We start from the raw sequence: 22090 nt of genomic DNA on the forward strand, positions 1-22090 counted from the left end.
ACAACCATTTAACTCCCAAGGATTAAACTGTCTCTCCCACTTTTTGACCTCAGTGATTTACCATACTGGAAATGGCAAGGTCCTGAACGGAAAACGAACAAGCTTCCATTAACTTCAAAAGTAATTAAAAAGAATAAACCACAACCTTAAAATAATTATTTTAAGTAGGTTATCACAGCACTAGGGCAGTTCATTGTCATTTGAGACTGCTTTTCATTTCAGATTTCTTAGAGTAATTCTTGGAGGATAATTTTAGGGCCTAAATTCTTAGCAACACTTTACATTTTAGTTGCTGTTATCTCTCTATCCATTACACCCTGGACCATTGGTGAGGCAAGCAGGTGGAAGAAGTAAGCTGTATGAATTGAGTCAATCCAACAATTTAGAATAATGACGAAAATTAATCCTTGCTTCTTTCAGGCTTTTCACTAAATCAAGTTATCAAGTTCTATCTCAGGGGTAAACTGCAGATTTATTGTTAGTAATATTTGAAGATGTGGACATTGATGTGTTAAAATCAATGAATGGCTGATGCTAAAAGAAAATGCTTATTCACTCTTGTTCTCAGGTGTGAGAGAACAAAGGTTCAATCCTCTGCCAGGCTCAGACAATTGGGCCTTGGCATCTGTTAGTGATTGCCTCCCAGTTTGGTGTTGTAACAGGGCTCTGAAGCACTTCCAATAAATCTGCTTTTGTTCGGAATTCCAGAAATAGCTGTTACTTCCCCTCAGTCATAATTTTATCACTGAACTTATTGGAGACATGAGAGGATAAAAAAAACTTTGATGATGAACCCCCGCAGTCATCGCAGCTTGGTTTCACCTCACATGAACAAGCGGCAGTCAGTAACTGGTCATTAACATGAGAAAGTCTGCATACGCTAACTGGTCATTATCTTCTTTCTGTTTCTATCTCTAAATAAGTATAGGAGGCAGTGATCCACATTGTGGGGTGATAGATGTTCTCCTTCCATTGTACTGCTTCTATTGTGGTACAAGTTGCACATCCCTATAAGGCCAGTAGAATTAGGCTATTTGGCCCACCGAGTCTGCTCCACAGCTGATTTACTATCCCTTTCAACCCCATTCTCCTGCCTTCTCCTCATAAGCTTTGATGCCTTTGCTAATCAAGAACATATGCTTTCTAATCAACCTCTGCTTTAAATACACCCAATGATTTCCCTTCCACAGCTGTCTGTGGCAATGAATTCCAAGGATTCACCACCCTCAGGCTAAAGAAATTCCCATTCATCTCTGTTCTAAAGGGACATCCTTGTATCCTGAGGCTGTGCCTCTTGACCTAGACTTCATCACTATTGGAAAGATCCTTGCCACATCCACTCTATCTAGGCCTTTCAATATTCAATAGGTTTTAATAAGATCGCTCCTCATTCTTCTAAACTCCAGTGAGTACAGGACCAGGGCCATCAGATCTTTCTCATATTCCCTTTTCATTCCCAGGATCATTCTCAGGATCCTTGTCAGGACCCTCTCCAATACCTCTCCATCCTTTCTGAGGTACGGGGTCTAAAACTACTCACAATATTCAAGAGTGGTCTGACCAGTGCCTTATAAAGCCTCAGGAATATCAAAACATAATAATGATACTGAGATCCACCAGTCAAAAGTAGTTCTCTTGCTTGGTCTTGAAGAGAAACATGTGAATTAACATATAGCTGTTCTATAAGTAGACTTCTCTTGTGGAGAACAGAACTACAGGTCTCTCCAATTCTTTGGCAGAACTTGCATCAAAGGAATACCTTGAATTTGAATTAACTGATTGATCTATCAACTGGCTGGCTGAGTAAATAAAAACATGCAGGAAACAGAGTAATATATGAACGTCCTCTGAATGAAAAATAATTATATTCTGGCCTGTCCTAGTGCTTAAATAGGTTCTATATTCTAAATCAGTATGCCTTCCCTTCCGGCTCTATAATGCAAAGCAACATTTATGTTTAAGCCATGTCAGAGAACCTGTCTGACAAAAGTATTGCATTATTATGAATAACTGAAAAACCAAGATTTACAATCTGAGCATATTGCAATGTATACTCTACTTTATTGGCCAAGCAGCTGCTTGCTGTGGTCAGTTGACTTGCATAAATGGTCAAGCTTTTCTGTCTGTGATTGATATCACTTAAATCCTTTCAAATCAATATTTTATAAATTATTCAAGTGTTAATTTGTCTCAGTTTAAAGCTCTGAAGCAAGTATGAACAGTTAATTTGGTTTTGTTTTTGTTGTGCTTTATGTCGTACTATGTCATTTACGTAGACTGAGAAAAGACCATCATATCTAGCAACCTATAGTAACACACATCAAAGTTGCTGGTGAACACAGCAGGCCAGGCAGCATCGTTCACCAGCAACTCTGCTGCGTTCACCAGCAACTTTGATGTGTGTTGCTTGAATTTCCAGCATCTGCAGAATTCCTGTTGTTAGCAACCTATAGTTACATTTTTCTGATACGTGTCTCAAAGCTTGGATTTGGATGGTGAAGGTGTCAGAAAAACACTGGTTGAGCTTGTTGGTTGTAATGACGGGAGGTGGGGATGGACATTGTACCAATGAACATCTAGTTCATTGAGAGGAGGAGTTAGAAAGAATCACAACAGCTTGGAATTTTATTAACACGATGCCTTTAATATTGCAGCTGGTCAATGGGAATGAATAGAAGATCTCTCAGAATATGATTACACCTGAATAAATTAAGAATACTTCCTGTGCCAAGGCAAAAAGCATCATATGGTATTCTGGCTAATTAGAGAGCACATGGGTTTTCCAAGTAAGTACCTCTTTTATGGTTACGTTCATTAAACTCTGGTATTGGAAGATAGTGCTCTCAACCATGACTTCAAAGCTCATTTCTGAATAAGATGTGAGGGCTCACTACTCTGAGGGTTCACTATTCTGAGGATCTGTGAAGCTGTCTATGGCATTGATCACCACTGTAAGTTCAAACACACTTTAAGACATTTACACCCGTACTGGCTGATTCTCTTGTGTAATACCCAGGGAGTGGTACGCTGTTTGAGATTTGCTGTTGCTTTGGATTAAGTTCCATTACTCCATAAGGCGGTAAAACATAGGAGCAGAATTAGCCCATTCAGCCCATCGAGTCTGCTCTGCCATTCCATCATGGCTGATTTATTTTCCTCTCAAACCTGTTCTCCTACATTCCCCCATAAATGTTAATGCCCTTACTAGTCAAGGATCTATCAACCTCCACTTTAAGTATACCCAACGACTTGGCCTCCACAGCCATCTGTAGCAATGTATTCCCCAGATTCACCACCCTGAGTTCCAACAATCCTGTCACATGGTTATGAAAGATCATATGGTGCTAATTAGGGCAGGGAATTCTTGAAACTTCCTGGCCAATATTCTTCCCTCAATCAGCTGATTAAATGATCATTCAATTCAGTCAACACACATCAAAGTTGCTGGTGAACGCAGCAGGCGTTCAATTCAGTCACTGGCAGTAGGATTGCCCTGTGCAAATTAACTGCTTTATTGGACACTAAATAACAGTGCCTATATTTCAAAAATAATTTATCACAAATAAAGGTCATGAGGGTAAGACAAGGAGGGATATATCAGTGCAAATTCCTTCTTTTCTTTCTCAGCTGTACTTTGGGTCCTTCCCAGATTAAAGACTTCTAATAAAATCAAAATGACGGGAATCCAGAGGACGCTAAATATAGGAACAGACTCGGCTTTGATATCGCTGGTTGGATCTCAGAAGAATAATCTAAATATACTGCTCTCCCTCATTTCCATTTGAACCGTGCAGACTGTCTCAATAAAAGCCATCATGGAAACCTGGATTCCAGCATGTAGTACATAGATACACAGATTGGCCTGTACACAAACTTCTGACGTTACAGTCCTGATGTTTATGAGAAGTTGGTAAGAGAGAGTAGGGATGGGGAGTGAGTGGAAAATGGCCAAAGAATTTAGAATAATACTAATTTTAGTGCCAAACAGTCTCGTTAACATCCTGAGGTTATGTCTTCTACACAGAAGCAGCCTAAAGGGCAGTGTGCTCCGCTAAGTAGGCCAGAGCTAAACTTAATAGCAGACAGCAGCAGAACTGGTTGCTTGAGGAAGATCCCCTGGAACGGGAATGGTCAGAGTTCTGGCCTGGGTTAAGAGGGAAGCTGTTGATCCAGGATGTGGAGGGACTGTGATGGACAAAGGAGATTCTGCAGATGCTGGAAATCCAGAATAACACACACTCAAAATGCTGGAGGAAGTCAGCAAGTCTGTCAGTATCTGTAGTGAGGAATAAATGGCCAATGTTTTGGGTAGAGCCCCTTCATCTGGACTGGAAAGGAAAGAGGAAAAAGCCAGAATAAGAAGATGGCAGGAGGAGGGAGGGATTACAAGCTAGCAGAGGATAGGTGAAGCTCAATGAGATGGAAGGTTGTTGGTTGGAGGAGAGGCATGAAGTGAGAAGCGGTGAGGTGATAGGTGAAAAAGGTAAAGAGCTGGAGAAGGAATCTGATAGGAGAGGAGAGTGGACCATGGGAGAAAGGAAAGGATGAGGGGACCAGAAGTAGGTGAGGAGGAGAGAGGGGACAAAAGGGGAGCAGAATGGGAAATGGAAAAAGAGAGAAGGGGGAGAAAGGTGACTGAGAGTGGCACTGGCATTAAGGAGCACGTGATGGGACTGTTGTAAGCAGGGGCTGCCCTGTGATCGGGTGGGGTGTAAGATCTGTGATCTGCGAATGGGTGGGGTGTGAGATATGTGATCCGTGATTGGGTGGGGTGTGAAATCTATGAGCTGTGATTGGGTGGGGTGTGAGATCTGTGATCCGTGATTGGGTGGGGTGTGAGATCTGTGATCCATGATTGGGTGGGGTGTGAGATCTGTGATCCGTGATTGGGTGGGGTATGAAATCTATGAGCTGTAATTGGGTGAGGTGTGAGATCTGTGATCCGTGATTGGGTGGGGTGTGAGATCTGTGATCCGTGATTGGGTGGGGTGTGAAATCTATGAGCTGCGATTGGGTGGGGTGTGAGATCTGTGATCTGTGATTGGGTGGGGTGTGAGATCTGTGATCCGTGATTGGGTGGGGTGTGAAATCTATGAGCTGTGATTGGGTGGGGTGTGAGATCTGTGATCTGCGAATGGGTGGGGTGTGAGATATGTGATCCGTGATTGGGTGGGGTGTGAAATCTATGAGCTGTGATTGGGTGGGGTGTGAGATCTGTGATCCGTGATTGGGTGGGGTGTGAGATCTGTGATCCATGATTGGGTGGGGTGTGAGATCTGTGATCCGTGATTGGGTGGGGTATGAAATCTATGAGCTGTAATTGGGTGAGGTGTGAGATCTGTGATCCGTGATTGGGTGGGGTGTGAGATCTGTGATCCGTGATTGGGTGGGGTGTGAAATCTATGAGCTGCGATTGGGTGGGGTGTGAGATCTGTGATCTGTGATTGGGTGGGATGTGAAATCTATGAGCTGTGATTGGGTGGGGTGTGAGATTTATGACCAAAAGTACAGAGGGGATTTGTTTAGGGGCCTAATCTTTCTCCATGTTTTCAGATGGAGATGATGCACCCACATGGAGAGACAGCATCTTCATTTCCCTGCTATGTTTTACAAACCACACATAACCTGTACATAATGCTTTTGACTAAATTTCCTAGGACACCTCAGCTCTCCTCTGCACAAATGCCATTCAGACAGACCAATATTCACTATCCTGTATCTTACAAAAATGCCTGTATGAGCAGGTATAGGGCAATCAGCTCCTTGATCATGCCCCACTATACAATAAGATCATGGCTGATCTGAGTGCAACTCCTGCATACCCCAAGTAATCTTTCAGTGCTTGCGTATCTGACGCTGCCTTAAATAATATTGAGATTGCTGTTCCTACTGAGGAACAGAGTTTTGAACACTCACAAACATTGCCTTCCCTCTATCTTCCATTACTTTTAAACAGTGATCCCCAGTTGTAGGTATTGGGACAAGGAGACATCTCCATGTGCATTTGTCAAGGCACTTGTTCCCATCCCTCATGCATGCAGGATGGGTTAAGGACACAATCCATGCATTTCGCTTTTAGTAATCCAGAATCCAAACTGATCAGAGGTTCCAATGTGACTGAATGGCAGTGTATCAGGGAGATATACTACAGTGGGAAATGTAACTTTACTATCATTGAGCTCTTAAACTGGTGAGTTACAAATCCTTAATCTGTGGTGTATTCATATCATTGAATCATGACAGGACACAGTATTGGATGAGACTAGCCAACTCATATGCTATGCATGGACTCTTTGGCTGACTTTTTCCAACTAGTTCCAGTGCTCTACTTTTTTGGTTTAGCCCTTCAATTTATTATTATTATTATTGGCTTCAATCCCAGAAATCGATCTAAATATTGAATCTGTTTCCACCATCCCAATCAGACAGAATACTTCAAATCCCATTAAGAAATACAATTTCCTGGATGAATCCTAATAAAAGGTCGCGGCCAGGAACATCGACTGTTTATGCCTTTGCATAGATGCTGCCTGACTTGCTGAGTTCCTCCAGCATTTTGTGTGAGTTGCTGAAGATTTCTGGCATCTGCAGAATCTCTTATGTTTACAATCATCCTATTAACATTCTGTAAAATATCATCAAAGGTCCATGCTTTGCTTAGTAAAGCTTTTTACTCAACCACCATCTCGGCTTGTGATACCTTCAGAAGCGTATTTCTCTTTTTTTCTGCACCATCTATAAATAATGTCTTTTAGTTATTAATCAATCTCTTTAATCTTTCTGCAAAAGTCTCATTTAGTAATTCTCATTGACCTTTTTTTTATCACTGATTTGTCCTTATGGGAGTTACGGTTCTCCTCATTACTTAGTATGTTTCGGACTTTCATTCCTTCTATGTACTTTGAAATCATGCATGGTATCCCCAATTATAGATCATTGATGACTGTCCAAAGGAGAAGTGATTTTAATATTACTTCCCAGATTACATTTTTGTAAACTTGTATCCAGTCTGTAAAATAATCATCCAAATGTACTCCATTTTGTGTTTTTCTTTAATTATATTAGCATTCTCTTTACCCCACCATTTCATTCCATAGCTTACTGTTTTGCCAACCAGTGTTTGGAAAGTATAACTGGCACTGAAATGTTGAACTTTGTGCCCTTGTTTGTATATTATTTATACCTTATTACAAATAGATCTATTACTAAAATGAAACTGGTTGCAAAACATTTCCAGAATGGCTTTATCCATTTTCAAAGGGACCATAGTTCTAATCCTGCATCCATCTCCAATTCTGATAATTACAAGGAAAGATTGCCAGTTCTATGTCAAACTGTACTACGTACTTATCAGTTTCACACTTGATGAAATCTGCCCAAATTCATTTCATGTTCAGCTCTTACTGACTGCAAAGAAACTTCATCTCTTGAGTATGCACTGGATCTCACACCCTTGTACATGACAGTGTATTTACTTGTTCACCATATTTATCAGACATCATAAAATACCAGTAAGACTTGAGCACTGGTACTCTTGAGTACATCATTTTGACATCCATTCACCCGGCATTGCCATGGAGGGTAGCGCAATATTATGTAAGAAAATAGATTTACTCAGTTTTCTTTGCTTCAGAAATTTTTACACTTCAAGAAAGTATTCTGCCACACAATATCAATACAATCTGAAAACAGATCTCCAGTCTGACGAGAAACTTGGAACTACACATTGCACAGTGATGGATCTTGGTAAGTTAAAAAAAAGTGTGCTGTGTCTGTACTCCCAGATGACACTTCAGTGTAAATTTTTCTGGCCAATCCCTGAATAACACCCAGATGGCATTGATAAAGAGGGAGTTTGTCTGACTCTCTCCAGCCTTCTTCTTTACACAAGTAGGTTGGGTGGCAAAAAAGGCATATGGAATGCTTGCCTTTATCAGGCAGGGCAGTGAGTATGAAAGTAAGGAAGTTGTGTTGCAGCTGCATAAAGTTTTGGTTAGACCACACTTGCAGTATTGTCTGTAATTCTGCTCACCCCATTACAGGAAGGATGTAGAAGCTTTGGGGAGGATATAGCAGAGGTTTAGGGTAGCCAGTCCAAATCTTTTTCACAGGCAAATACTGGAAGACATGCACTTTAAGTTGAGAAAAGAAATTTTAAGCGAGTGTGGGACAAATTTTTTTGTCATTCCCATAAACCACCTTCCATACAGCAGCTGAGTTTGCCAATGAAGCTGACTTCATTACTGATTCCAATTTCTTCTGCAAATTACTTGCTTTCCTAAAATGAAGTTTTGTTTCCTTTTTTCTTAAAACAACCTTTTCCTGGTTCCAATTTCTTTGTTACATTGAAATGAAAAAGCTCAAGTCTGGTAACATCGTGAACATGCCAATCATCATCCTTCCAAAGCATGCTGGTTTTTGCAATATTGATATTCTTCTGAACAATCTGACCTTCCATAATCTCTTCCTCATGCCGCAGTTCAAGAGCAAAAGTTTCTTTCCTAGCTCTTCTCTTTCATTAATATAATTGTAGAAATTGCCCAACCTACAAAGATAAATGTCATCATACATTAGCTTATTTCATTCTTGTTAGTCAGATCATAAGGAGTTCTCACTTAGGACACAAAGCACCATCATTTTTCACTACTCATCACAGCGCTCCTCGTGGTTTGAAGGTCCTGCACTTCTCCAGAATTTTGGGCAAAAAAAAAACTTCTGAATTTTCTGTTCAGTTTTCTAGTGTCATATTGATGGTGTCTAGTTTTGCTTGTTCCCACAAATATCATTGGAGGTGCAGAAGCAGATGCTCTCTAGCTGCAGAATATAGCTTCAATACACCAATTGTTTGAGAACAAAATTAATGCAATGGAAGTATATGTTTATAGCATGAGTGATGTTTTCCTGGTTATTGTTAAACTGTCTAGTGTACAGTGAACACCTGCTGCAAGAGCAGGCAAGTAGGCACATCATATCACTCAGCAGGCAGTGTTACTCTCCTGTAAAACAGGATGTCAGCTCTTCAGCTAAGACCCCTTTATAGCCTTGAAAAACAGCAGGAACGTTTCCCAGCTAGAACCCCCTTTCCCTGATAAGTTTTATTTACAGAGTTTCCCGACTATTAACAAGTTATTTGCTGGTACATCTTTCACATTGGTTGTTGCTAACAATTCTATAGATGTGTAAGGTTTCTGTATTTAAATAGTTAAATTATGAGGAGTGCTGTGTTAAGTGCTGGGGGCTTTTTTGTATAACTTCAAGCTTTCTCTCCTAGTGCCTTTGAACTTGGGGGGGGGGGTCATTCCCTGAGTACTACTTGATCAGGAGAATGAGCAGATATCAGAGGAGGTAGGGTAAACAACTTGAAAAGTAAGGAAGAGAGGGAAAGGAGGGTTCCCTGCAGAAAGACATATCCACGCACAGAGTTCAGGAAGCTGCTCTCCTACCTCAACCATATACAGTAAATGGCAGGATCCTTAGGAGCATTGACGTGCAGAGGAATCTTCGGGTGAAAGTCCATAGCTCTCTGAAAATGGCAACTCAAGTCAATGGGGAGGTAAGGAAGACTTGTCTTCATCTGTCAGAGTGTTGAGTACGTCAGAAATTCATATCTCAGCTGTATGAAACTTTAGTTGGGCCATATTTTGAGTACTGTGTGCGTTTCTGGTCACCATATTACAGGAAGGGTACGGAAGCTATGGAGAGGGGGCTGAAGTGTTCACCAGCCTGTTGCCTGGATTAGAGAATATTAGTTATAAGTTATAAGGAGAGGTTAGACAAACTTGGACTGAGTCAGAGGCTGAGGAGTGACCTGACAGCAGCATATGAAGTAAAGAGATGCAAAGACAGGGTATATAACCAGAATCTTTTCCTGGTTATATTAGGGAGCATAGCTTTAGGTGAAAGAAAGTTTAAAAGAGAGTTACAAGGCAATTTTTTTTTTACGCAGTAAGTGGTTAGTTCCTGGAACACATTAGACATAGGTGTGTTCAACAGTGATATTTGAGACTCTTAGGCAGACATCAACACAAGGGAAAGGAAGGAAATAGATCATATGCATACTTAAGAGATTTAGTTTAATTTGGCATTAGTTTAATAAGCCACAAACATCATGGTCAGAAGAACCTTTGCCTAGAGTGTACTGCTTTATGTTCTACACTCTGTGTAATCTTAGTGGAATGTGAAAAAATGTGGTTTGAGAATGGCATCATTGTTATGGTTTCAGTTTTACTATAGGCAATAGATTCAGTAATGTGTCCTGCAAGTTTGACAACCCTTATCTCTTCAGTGCGTCAAGGAGACACAGAGAGAGTCGTCCCTCTACAGTTAGCCCTGAATGCAAATACGTATGCGAGACTTGCGGCAGCATTAAATGTGAGAGGGTGTGTTGGAGTCCTCATTGATAAACACTCAGGAGGGATGAACAATGGCAATGTGGAGTTTAGGTGGCATCTACATGATAGATGCAATTGGTAGGCTACGGATTTTGAAGGTGCTTTTAATGACTTTGATCGTGCATGCAAGGTTATTAAACTGTTCATAGATCTGCTTTAAATCCTCATAACCTGAACAGTAGCAATGAGCACTGGAGTTCTCTTCCTTCCTTCCATGCTTTATGGATTTGTCTGGAGGGTCCCCTCTTCCCTACAGGAACAGGGTGTACCTCTGCTTTGCACCTCCTCCAAAGGGTTCTCCAGAATTTAGAAAACCATGTGATCTATTTTATGACTGCCTCCCAGATAGAATTTTACAATGCATGCCAGCACCTGTTGCAGCAACAATATGCCTTACCGTTAAGAGATGCAAGTTCTCTTACAGTACTTCTCGCTGGCTTTAATGGGTCCCAACGACTCAAAGTAATTGTGCACATTACCCAGGCAAATGGTCATTGAATAGCGTTATTAGAGTTGGCTGCAGGCAGTAAATATGTAAATGAGAAAGCAGCATGAAGTTTGTCTCCTGCTTCCTGCACCTGTTTATACTGGTGAGCTTGTTTAGTCCCCATGTCTACTCAGGAAAGCCTTGCTTCATTTTAAAGGTCATCAAAAGATGTGTGTAACTGTGCTTTGACATCTTCTTTATAAATTATCTTTTCCATCTTCTCCAATGTCTCTGCACAATATACCTCACTCATGGTTAGAGCAAAGTTCAATACAAATTTGGCATAACTTCTTTGCTTCTCAATTTTCAATCCCTTTATTATATCCTTATTGAGTTTTGTAGAATGTTTGAGTGATTTGTAGGTGTGAAATCAAAGAACTATTTGGTTTTCTATCCCATGTATATTTAGTTACTTCCCGAATAATACATTCTTTCCTTTTTTAAAATTCAAATATAATCCTTCATACTTACAACACAGATATTTATTTGCTGGTCATATGCATATTCTGCAGGTTTATTTATTTCTTGCAGTCTTCCTCAGTGAGATTACTTCTTCCCAATTCTTCATGGTCCGCAAATATGGAAAATGTCCTTCTGTGTCAAAAGTCTAAATGTTTAATCTTGAATACCAATGATCCTTGTGGGACACGCCTTCCCTCGTTCTGACACTTCAAATAGTTACCTTTTACCCAACTCCTATCTTTGTACTTTTCGGACAGCCTGCAACCTTTTCCACAATGTTGTCAACTAATCTAAGTAATCAGAATCAATATTTGGAACATGATGTCATTTTTACAAATCTGTACTGTCTGCTGCTCACTGTAAGTACGTGTGTCAGAAAACTACCTTTTCTAGCAAAAATCTTTAGAGTCAGTAACCTACTTTGTGACCAGTAAATTCAAGGGAAATCTTTTGTCATCTGCCCAGTTCATTACCTTTAGTTCCAGGGAAAACCAATGGAACTGATGTGGTTTATTTATATAGCTCAGTGATAAGGGTTAAACCACTTCCCCCTTTAAATTGCTCAACCTCAATCATCTTCGTATAAAAGTATTGAAAACAGCTCCTTTCTGAGTGGGCAATTACAGAACCAGGCACTGATATTCCTGATTAGAACTAGATCATTTGGTTAACCTTAGTTAATATTCTACTAATGTTAATGATGCAAGGTTAAATACTTTTGTGCCTTAAAATACTGGGAATTGTCTTTTTCCTTCCTGAATGTTGTTGTACAGCTGACCCTAATTTCATGAGAAGATGGAATTAACGTTAAATGTGGTGGCCTAGGTACTGTAGATCACAAGTATCTGTTACCAAACTACGGAAGGTAGGGCCCTTAATCAGTATGAAAATCAGGTCTAATATCACTGGCATATGTCGTTATATTTGTTGACTTTGTGGCAGCAGTACATTACACTGCATAATAATAAAAACTGTGAATTACTGTAAGTATACACATATATCAGATAGCTACATTAAACAAGTAGTGTAAAAAGTAAAAATTTTAACAAAGTAGTGAGGTAGTGTTCATGGGTTCAATGTCCATTTAGAAATCAGATGGCAGAGGCAAGGAGGCTGTTCCTGGATCATTGGGTGTGTGCCTTCAGGCTCCTGTAACTCCTTCCTGATGGTAGCAATGAGAAGAGGGCACATCCAGGGCAATGGGGGTCATTAATGAGGCATCACTCCTTGAAGATGTTGTGGATACTACAGAAGCTAGTGCCCATGATAGAGCTGACTAAGTTTACATCTCTCTGAAACCGTTTTTTTAATCCTGTGCAGTAGCTCCCCCACTTCCCCCCCACCATCCCAGATGGTAGAAAGCTCTCCACAGTACATCTGTAGAAATTTGTGAAGCATCTGTAGAAATTAGGGACATCAGGAGCATTTCTCTTCCAGGAAAATCCACAGGTTTGAAAGCAGTACCTACACAGAAGTTGAACACTAATTGCATTGAAAGCCACTTCTAAAAATAAATAACAGCTCTTAAGTATATCCCTACTTTTGAAATTCTGTGCGAGGCTGAAGTGCATTCCTGTTTAGTGTTGTGCAATGAGTAATGCCCATTTTTGGCTGTGTGGACGACAGTCGAAAGCTTACATGCCGGTTTCTCTACGATCGTTTCAAATCTGCGCACTGCATGTCTGATAATATTGTGACATTTTATTTTTAACTGGTGACATTACCGCTTCAGGAAACTTGCCCTCATCACCCACCCATTACTAAAAAGTTCTGATTCTGTGCTTATTGACTCATATTTCCTCTCTGATTCAAATGGGCGATAATGTCTGTCATTGCTTTTCCTGTCCACCTTAAGCAGTAGTGCAATTGCTTCTTTCTTCAGCTTAATGCATCAGCAAGACACAATGTTCATAAAAGGCTGTGTTCTGCTGAAATATCGGCTCTGGGATGCCACTCATCATTTTTCTGCTTTTAACCTCAATCCTAGCATATTTTGTAAATAATAGCGCACTGTTGACAGCAACAGTAAAGATAGCAGTTACAGAGTTTTATTACGTGTATAACTGGGGGAAGTAAGTTTACAGCACTAGCATACTTTGAATCATTATACATCATTGAGACATGCCTTGGCCCTCTGCCAGTTAGCAACACAGACACTCCTGTGTCTGTGTTTTTTCTAACTCTCCTGCTCCATTTGTCTGTCTTTTTTTTAAACTCTGTCCCTTATTCAACCTTGATGCTCTCTTTACCTTTTTTTTATTTCCTCCCGTCTCCATCATTCTCCATTTCTATTGTTTACAGCGATCCCTGATTGTAAAGCATCATCTATTATCCTGGAGTATGGGTTCCATGACTATTGATACCCAGCCTCAAAGTGCTCCAGGTACAGGGGCTACAGCACTCTCTCAGGCACTGCTTTAAACTTGAGATACTGCTCAGCGGATGCAAAGGATACCACTGCAGTAGTTCAGGAGAGAGTGCAGTCATTGTGGGCAAAGTTTATCCTTCAACAGACAAAGGCAAAACAAAAGATTATCTTGTCCTTATCTGGAAGTGGAAGCTTACTATGTATAAATGGGTGCAACATTCCTATAGTGACCATGCTTCATAGCTATCATTGGTACTGAAATGTTGCATTTATTTGGCCTTTTCCCAGATATCCCAAAGCACTTCATTGGTTATAAGGTATCTTTAAGGATTTTTATTGCCCCTTCTTCCCCCTTTGAGGAATTTTGGTTGTGTTGGGAAATAAAAATCTTTGCTCTCCATTTCATGCTCTGTGATGATAATCATTGCTGCTGTCTCCACATTATCAAGTATTGTATAGAATTCGACTCAGTGCTGTTTTTTATTTGAACCTCAAGTGGTTTTGCTTGCTTCATTAGTGATCGAGATACTGAGTCACCTGTTGTTACCTGGGAATCTTCTGATGTTACTCTTGGTGTACAATTATTCCTGGACAATTTACCCTGTCTGTACGTTGCAGATCAATGACAGTTGAAGAACTGATCAAACAATGCAGCAGGTTATTTCTTATTCTTAAATGAAAGGAGACAGGCCAAACCTGTTTCACATTCCACCCTAGAGTTTACTACAGAGGTAGAATTTTACACTCCATCCATCTAGATTAGATTCCAAAGCAAATTTGGGACTTGAAGAGGTAACACCTATGGCTTCGTGTTTCTGGTGCTTAACCTGCTGAGCAAGAGTATAATTTATCAAACAGAGCATCCCTGTAATCAATGCTGCCACAGAAAATGCCAGAATTCTGATTAACCAATGAGCCATACTGTGAACGAAGCTCATAGTTCTCACAAGGTTTCATTAAAAAAAAGATGTGGTGCATTGCAACCTGTATATTCCACCTGAAGTGAGATGTCCAGGGATGTCCTAACCAAGGAAAGAATCCACTACCAACCTGCCCACAAAGCACCTCACCACCTCCCAACAATAAAGACTCCTGGTGAGATCCTGGAAAATGTGATCACTTCCCATAACTCTACAGCCACCTCTTTGCAAAAGGCAGATGCCGATGATAAAATTTACAACTGCCTTCACTGCCAACACAGCCTCTGGTTAATTGAGAAAAAGGCAATTCAGAAGTCAAGACTTCTGGCAGACTTCAGCAGCCAAGATGTAAATTGTCATTTCCAACACATAATATTCTAAGTATCTGTCTTGATGAATTATCAGGCAATCTTTTTCTCTCACTTTCCCAGCCAATGACACGGTCACTGTTTTTCTGGTATCTGCCAATCACCTTCATAAGTTTAAAGGCAGAAAAGAAAACCTGAGCCAGAAAACCTAATCCACTCTGTGGAAAGTTTGTCAAAGACAGATTACTGAAGGCATTTACCAGTTGGTTTCCATGTTACCTGATGTGTCTGCATGACATCTGAGAATACTATTTCTTCTTAAACTGCTTACAGATGAATATCACAAGATCATAGGTACTGAGGTGCGATGGGGGGGGGGAGGATGAAAGATGTCTAAGTCTATGTCTATTAGTGCTTTTCTTCATAAAACTTGAAACACAGTTTAAAGGAGATCATAATCTGTCCTCTGTAGTTGACGGCAAACTACTCTGTTTTGTCTCTTTGAAGCACTGTAATGATTTGGAAAGGCCTATGAATATAATAAATACAGTGAGGCCTTCCAGGGGCAGACTGCTGAAACCCTGCTCTCAGATAATCTCCCTGTTCCTATCTATTTTTCACTCTTAAATAAAGTTTAATGAAATACATCTTCGTAGCTGAAATTTGTTCAAATTACAGATGTGTATTCTTTTCAAAGGTGGTAGAAGCAGAGGATTACACCACATCAATAATTTAAGAAACATATGTCTGGCAGATTCATTGCATGAAATTTCAGTATTAATTATTCTGCTGTCAACACGATTGATTTAAAGCAACTCCCCACCCGCCACATCCTCCTTTGTACACCAAAGAGCAAATTCACACTAAGGGAGATCAGCGGAATGACAGACAAGCAAACCTTCACTTTAACAGCAGCCTTGCTACAATCTATCCCTTTTATGCACCCTTCCCTTTTTCCACTCATAATGACAAATGCTTAAAGTTCTAAGGGGTGACAAATAAACAGCTTGAGGGCAGAACATTGGCTCGCCAATGAATATAGATCTCAATGCGGACAGTTATAAATTAAAGAGTGGCGACAATGATAATGAGGTTGGAAGGAAGAGGATGGGAAGTATCTGATTTTTTTGCTTGTGAGACACAATAAAAATGGCGAAGGATTAGCAACAGGGAAATTAACACAACAATCAAAAATTTATGAGTTGCTGCTACAGACATTGTTTTTTAGATTACAGTTCATTTACGATGCAAAGACAGATCCTTGCAAAATATTAGGGAAATACAGTACAGAATCAGGCCCTTCAGCCCAATCAATCCGTGCTGACCAGCCAGCTAGTCCCACTTTTCTGCATTCAGCCCACATCCCCCTAAGTCCTCCGCACCCTGCCGTATACCTATTTAAGTGCATCTTCAGTGATACTTTTCTAGCTGTCTCAACCACCTCCTCTGGTGTTTCATTACATATACTCACCACACTCTGCCTCTCAGCTCCCGTTTAAACCTTTCCTATCTCACCCTAGATCAAAGGCCCCTAGATCTGGACTCCCAACCTTGGAGAAGAAGTTGTTACCATTCATCAGATCCATGCCTCTCAAAATTTTAAACTTTTCTATAAGGTCATCCTTCATTCTCCTACTTTCTTAGGAATAAATACAGGCCTCTTCCTATAACTCAGGCCCTCTAATCCTGGTAAAACTCATCTGCACTCTTTCTAGATAGATCAATATTCAAATGTTGCTCTTTACTGTGTTAAAGCAGATATTTTGCGACTAATTTCCAGAATGCTTCCAGGAAGAAATTGACCATTATTTGATCAGCTACCTTTTAATTTACTTCCTGCTAAAATTAGACCTTTATGATCTCCTCCTTGTCATCATAGGAAGAGACGGACTTGATTGAATTACAGGCAGCATCTGTTATCATGACGTTACAGGGATCGTATCATTATTTTGTGTAGTATGGAGAAGAAGTTCTCCTGAGACATCTGGAACAGACAGTTGACGTTCTGAATGGGATAATGTTAGGATTGCCTTGAAATTAGATATCATCTGTTTCAGCATCTCTGAATCAGAATCAGATTTAATATGTCATAAAATTTGTTGTTTTGCAGCAGAAGTACGTTTGTACAATGCAATACAAAAAAAGATAAATTATAATAAGAAATGTATGCTAAAAATTACCTAATTAGTCCAAAAAGAGAGCAAAAATAATGAGGTAGTAATATTCATGGGCTGGTTCATTGCCCGTTCAGATATCTGATGGTGGAGGGAAAGAAGCTGTTCCTAAAATGTTGAGTGTGTGTCTTCAGGCTTCTGTACCTCCCGTCTGATGTTAGTGAAAATAACAGAGCATATCCTGAGTGGTGGGAGTCCTTAGTGATGGATGCCATCCTTTGAAGATGTTCTTGAAGCTGGGAGGCTAGTGTCCATAGTTGAGCTGGCTGAGTTTGTAACCTTCTACATCTTGTTCTGATCCTGTGCTGTGGTCCCTCCATACCAGATGATGATACACCTAGTTAGAATGATCTTCACTGTGCCTCTGTAGAAATTTGCTGGAGTCTTTGGTGACATACTAACTCTCCTCAAACTCTAAATGAAATATAACCACTGGTATGCCTTCAATGTAATTGCATCAATATGTTGGCCCAGGATAGATGGTCAGAGATGTTGACACCTAGGAACTTGAAACTGCTCATCCTTTCCGCTTCTGCGAGCAGACATATGGTTTTGCAGTAAAACAAAAGGCCAGGCTGCTGACTGCAAGTACATACAAAACAGAAACAGGAAATGCTGGAAGAATGCTGCAGTTCAGGCAGCATCTGTGGAAAGAAAAACTGGGTTTGAAGAACTTTTGTCAGAACCATTCTGACAAAGGTTCTCTGACTTGAAACAGTAACCAGATCTGCAGCATCTAGGGCTTTTTTTGTTTTGAGTTTCATGGTAGAAACATATTCTTTGCACACACCAAGACAGAACCTGAGCAAATCACAAAGGCTCTTGTTCAGATTTTGCTATGAACAAATCTGAGGGTTGCATTAACCTCTTACACTTAGCCTTATGGCAACCTTTCATCATTATTTGCTCAGGAGCAAAGGCAAACAAACAGGGAAAGACCTTCACTACTGGCACCTGAACATTCCCATCACTGAGAAAAGTTCCAGAAGGGAGTTGTTGTGTGCCGGAGACACAAGGAGATTCATCAGAAACATCATAGGAAAAACTTGTAGGAGGAAACTCCAGCTGTAACAGAAAATCCCCATCTGTTCAAACAAAGCAGAAATAAATTTGACGACTTTGTATGATTTGTCCCGGGGAGTTGCCCCCCACTGAGAATGATTGTAGCAAGCAATTGGAACAGGGGTTTAATAATATATGTGTTATGTTCAGTGTAAGTGATCCTGCTAAAGAGGAAATGAGGGATTATCTGGGCTTTCTCTTCTAATTACTGGTGACTACGTTGGTGTTAAGAGTTAGAGTGTGGAGAGGCTCACTTTGCCTGTACTGGGGAATATTATTTAATAGGTTCCTAGTGAAACATGGAGCATATTTATTAATAAACCACATAATCAGATTTAGAATTAGGTTTATTGTCATAAATGTTAGTCATGAAATGTGTTGTTTTCTGGCAATAACAAATTTCTGTAAATTACAATAATAAATAACTTAATAATAGAAGAAATAAGAAAGATGGGAGGGATATGGAGGGCTATGGTCCTGGAGCAGGTCAATGGGAGTAGGCAGATTAAGTGGTTCAGCACAGACCCGTTGGGCTAAAGGGCCTGTTCATGTGCTGTACTTTTCTATGATTCTATGACTCTATGAATATCGATGTAGTGTTCATAGATTCACTGACTGTCCAGAAATCCAATGGCAGAGAGGAAGAAGCTGTTCCTAAAATGTTGAGTAGGTCTCCAGACTCTTGTGCATCCTCCTTGGATGGTGGTAGTGATAGGAGGCCATGTCGTGGACGGTGAGGGCCCTTAAGGATGGGTGTCGCCTTCTTGAGGCATCACCTTTTGAAGATGTCCTCAATATTGGGGTGGTTTGTGCCCATAAGGGATCTGGGTGAGTCCACAACCCTCTGCAGTCTCTTACAATCCTCTAATTGTCTTTACAGTCAATGCCTTCTGAAATTCTCTCTTCTTCCCCCATTCCTTCAGGCAGAAATTACAAAGGCCTGAAGGCATGTACGACAAGGCTCAAGGGCAGCTTCAAACCCACTGTTATAAAACTGTGGAACCAACCTCTGGTACAATGAGATGGATTCTTGACCCCACAACCTATCACATTGTGGTTTTACACCTTATTGCCCACTTGCATGACACTTCCCTGCAACTGTAGCACTACTTTCTACAGTTTAAATGGAGACAAATGCAACAAAGCAGACTGACCTGCTGCTAGCTGTACTGTGAACTACTAATGAAATCTGTAGCTTGCAGCTTAACCCTCCAGTTTATGTTGGCTGGGGAAGAAAGGCGCAGTGAACAACTGCTGGCATAAATTGGCACACCACTGTTACCAGCAAAGTAGCAGGCATACTAACATGAATTGCACCAACTTCCTGATAGGATGGCTAGTACTATCCAATCTCTGGGTAGTTGTAGGCTTTAATACATTTAAATTGAATGTTAAATCCATTACTTACTGCATCACACTGAGCAGTTCTAAGCAGAGGTACGCATTTCTCGAATTCCTTTAAAAGATGGTTCCCTCACTTCAGCAGTATCTTCAATGCAAAATATGAGCATATTTTCACCACCCCTCACTCATAAAATTATTGTGATACCTGGCACAAAGAGCCCATAAGACCATAAGACATAGAAGCAAAATTAGGCCACTTGGCCCATCAAGTCTGCTCTGCTATTTTATCATTTACTGATTTATTATGCCCCTCAACCCTGTTCTCATGCTTTCTGCCACTAACATTTGACACCTTTACTGATCAAGAACCTATCAACCTCCACTTTAAATAACCCAACGATTGGACCACCACAGCTGTCCATGGCAATGGATTCCACAGATTCACCACCCTCTGGCTAAAGAGAGAAGGATCACTGAACAAGGAAAGGAATCGGTGTTGGTACCGCAGTGGCACCCTCTGAAATGACACTGATTGACAATAAGTTTGACAAAAAATTCCCTTGTTTTGATGGCTATTTAAATCTATATATTAAATAAGAGAGTGAATAGTTTCATGAGTTACCCACTAATGTACAGTACTTTCAGGATCAGTATGCTTCTTAGAAACCAAACCAGAAAATGTTGGAAATAAAAGATCAGATAACATCTGCGAAGACAGAAACAAAGTTAATGTTTCAGATCATTGACCTTTTATCAGAACGAGGCCCAGTAAGTTTGCTACTGAGTGGTGGGATAGACTTGAAGGGCCAAATAGCTGATTCCTGTTCCTAGATTCAAAACTGCTATCTTTCTGTACTTACAAAAAAAGAGATCGAAGGTCAGGTATGCTGCCTTAATGATCACAACTAAGAAGAGCAAAGCCAAAAAGGGGTCTTTGAATCCCTATTCTACCTGTTCTGTCATTCACCTAAATTGATTTCATTTACTGTTCAACCTGTGACTTAATGAACTAATATCTAAGGAATGATACGTCAGTAATATGTGATTCTCAGAGATGACTATGGGAAAAACATTAAACTCCTATGATCTGAGGTGCTGCTATGGAGAAGAATAAAACTGGTATAGTCTTCATAGTCTTCTCTCTGATGAAGAATTTGTCTTTGCTGAAGTCCTAAGGCACCGTGAGGACTAGTTACTTAAAAAACTCACGTGATCCCTTTATGTAAGACTGTCTGAGGACTACAATGATTATCCCTTTATGTAAGACTGTCTGAGGACTACAATGATTAAGTATGTCAAAATCATAAACTATAATGTTCCTCTTCAACAACCTCAAAGGAGGAAAGCATGGAGAAGAGAGGAATAAAATCTAAGTGTTTACAGGTTACAGTCCATGAATAATGGTGGTAGACTTGTAATTGTGAAAATTCAACATCTATTCGTACAAAATATTTGGTTGTTTCTTTCAAATGAAAAAAAAAACAAGCATTGTCTTTGGTCTTTTACTTTTTGGTTTACCCGACCTTCCATGAAATACGTATAATTCTTTGTGTGATTAATAACGATTTGTTATGTGAGATGTAACGATGGCTTACGAGAGGGAAAATTCAACATTGCTGCATTTGCAACTAGGTAGCACATGAGAAAGAAGTGCAAACCTGAGACAGATCAACATACTTTCTTTTTTAATTGCTTCTTCCAGCTGGGTTTTGGAAGTTCTGCATTTACTTTAACCAATATTCATTGATTGATATAATACCCCGGGCTTGCTCATTGTAAAACCTCTCAATAAATTTCTGCCACTCTCAAGAATTGATCACTGATTAGATCGAGGTTCTTTGGTGTGGTTACCCTATCATAGACCTTTTATGGTGCTTTGCTAGTTCATGACATCATTGTATCTATGACCACAGGGTTATAAAAGTACCTCAAGGATGATGAAGTTACAGACACATGCTACTAAAGCACTAACTGGCTTACTGGACCAACATCATAGAGTGTAGACAATAATTATAAGCCTCCCTTGCATCAATTGAATAGGTTGAGACACTGTAATTACTCTTGCTTCACCTTAAATAGTCCAATTAATATTCCTTAATTAGCCTGACATGCTACAGAGAAGCCAGTCAGAGTGCTTACATTGCAGCATTTTTGTACCTCTGTTGAGATAATCCTTGGATACACTTACCTATTTCATGTGTTTCAATCTCAGCACTCCACCAGCTGTCCACTGTGCACTGTCCTTCTATGTAACACGGCAGTACACAGTCAGCAAGCAGGCCATAGGCAGTAGAAACTAAAGCCCACCTATGGACCATCCTGAGGGGCTTCTACTGCTCAAAGTTTTAAAGGATTTTTCCATTGCTTGTAATACAAGAGATTCTGCAGATGCTGGAAATCCAGAGCAGCACAGCTGGAGGAACTCAGCAGGTTGGACAGCACCTACAGAGAAGGATAAGCAATCGACATTTTGGGCTGAGGGGCTTCATCAGGACTGGAAAGGAAGGGGGAAGAAGCCAGAATAAGTAGGTAGGGAGTTAAGGAATGGGTACAAGCTGGCAAGTGATAGGTGAA

At 40.3% G+C, this 22090-nt stretch overlaps 1 long non-coding RNA gene across 2 annotated transcripts in view; it reads left to right on the plus strand.

The window, feature by feature from the left end:
• The window catches only part of LOC140205842 (uncharacterized), a 63928-nt gene that overhangs the window by 33890 nt on the left and 7948 nt on the right, over positions 1–22090 (plus strand). The window contains exons 2-3 of one of the 2 annotated variants that reach the window (XR_011887980.1): positions 2655–2786; positions 7634–7746. This is a non-coding gene — a long non-coding RNA (uncharacterized lncRNA). The remainder of the gene's footprint in view (positions 1–2654; positions 2787–7633; positions 7747–22090) is intronic. The other variant, XR_011887981.1, reaches the window with a different exon arrangement.

This window comes from Mobula birostris, chromosome 12, assembly GCF_030028105.1.
Source record: "Mobula birostris isolate sMobBir1 chromosome 12, sMobBir1.hap1, whole genome shotgun sequence".
Classification (NCBI taxonomy): domain Eukaryota; kingdom Metazoa; phylum Chordata; class Chondrichthyes; order Myliobatiformes; family Myliobatidae; genus Mobula; species Mobula birostris.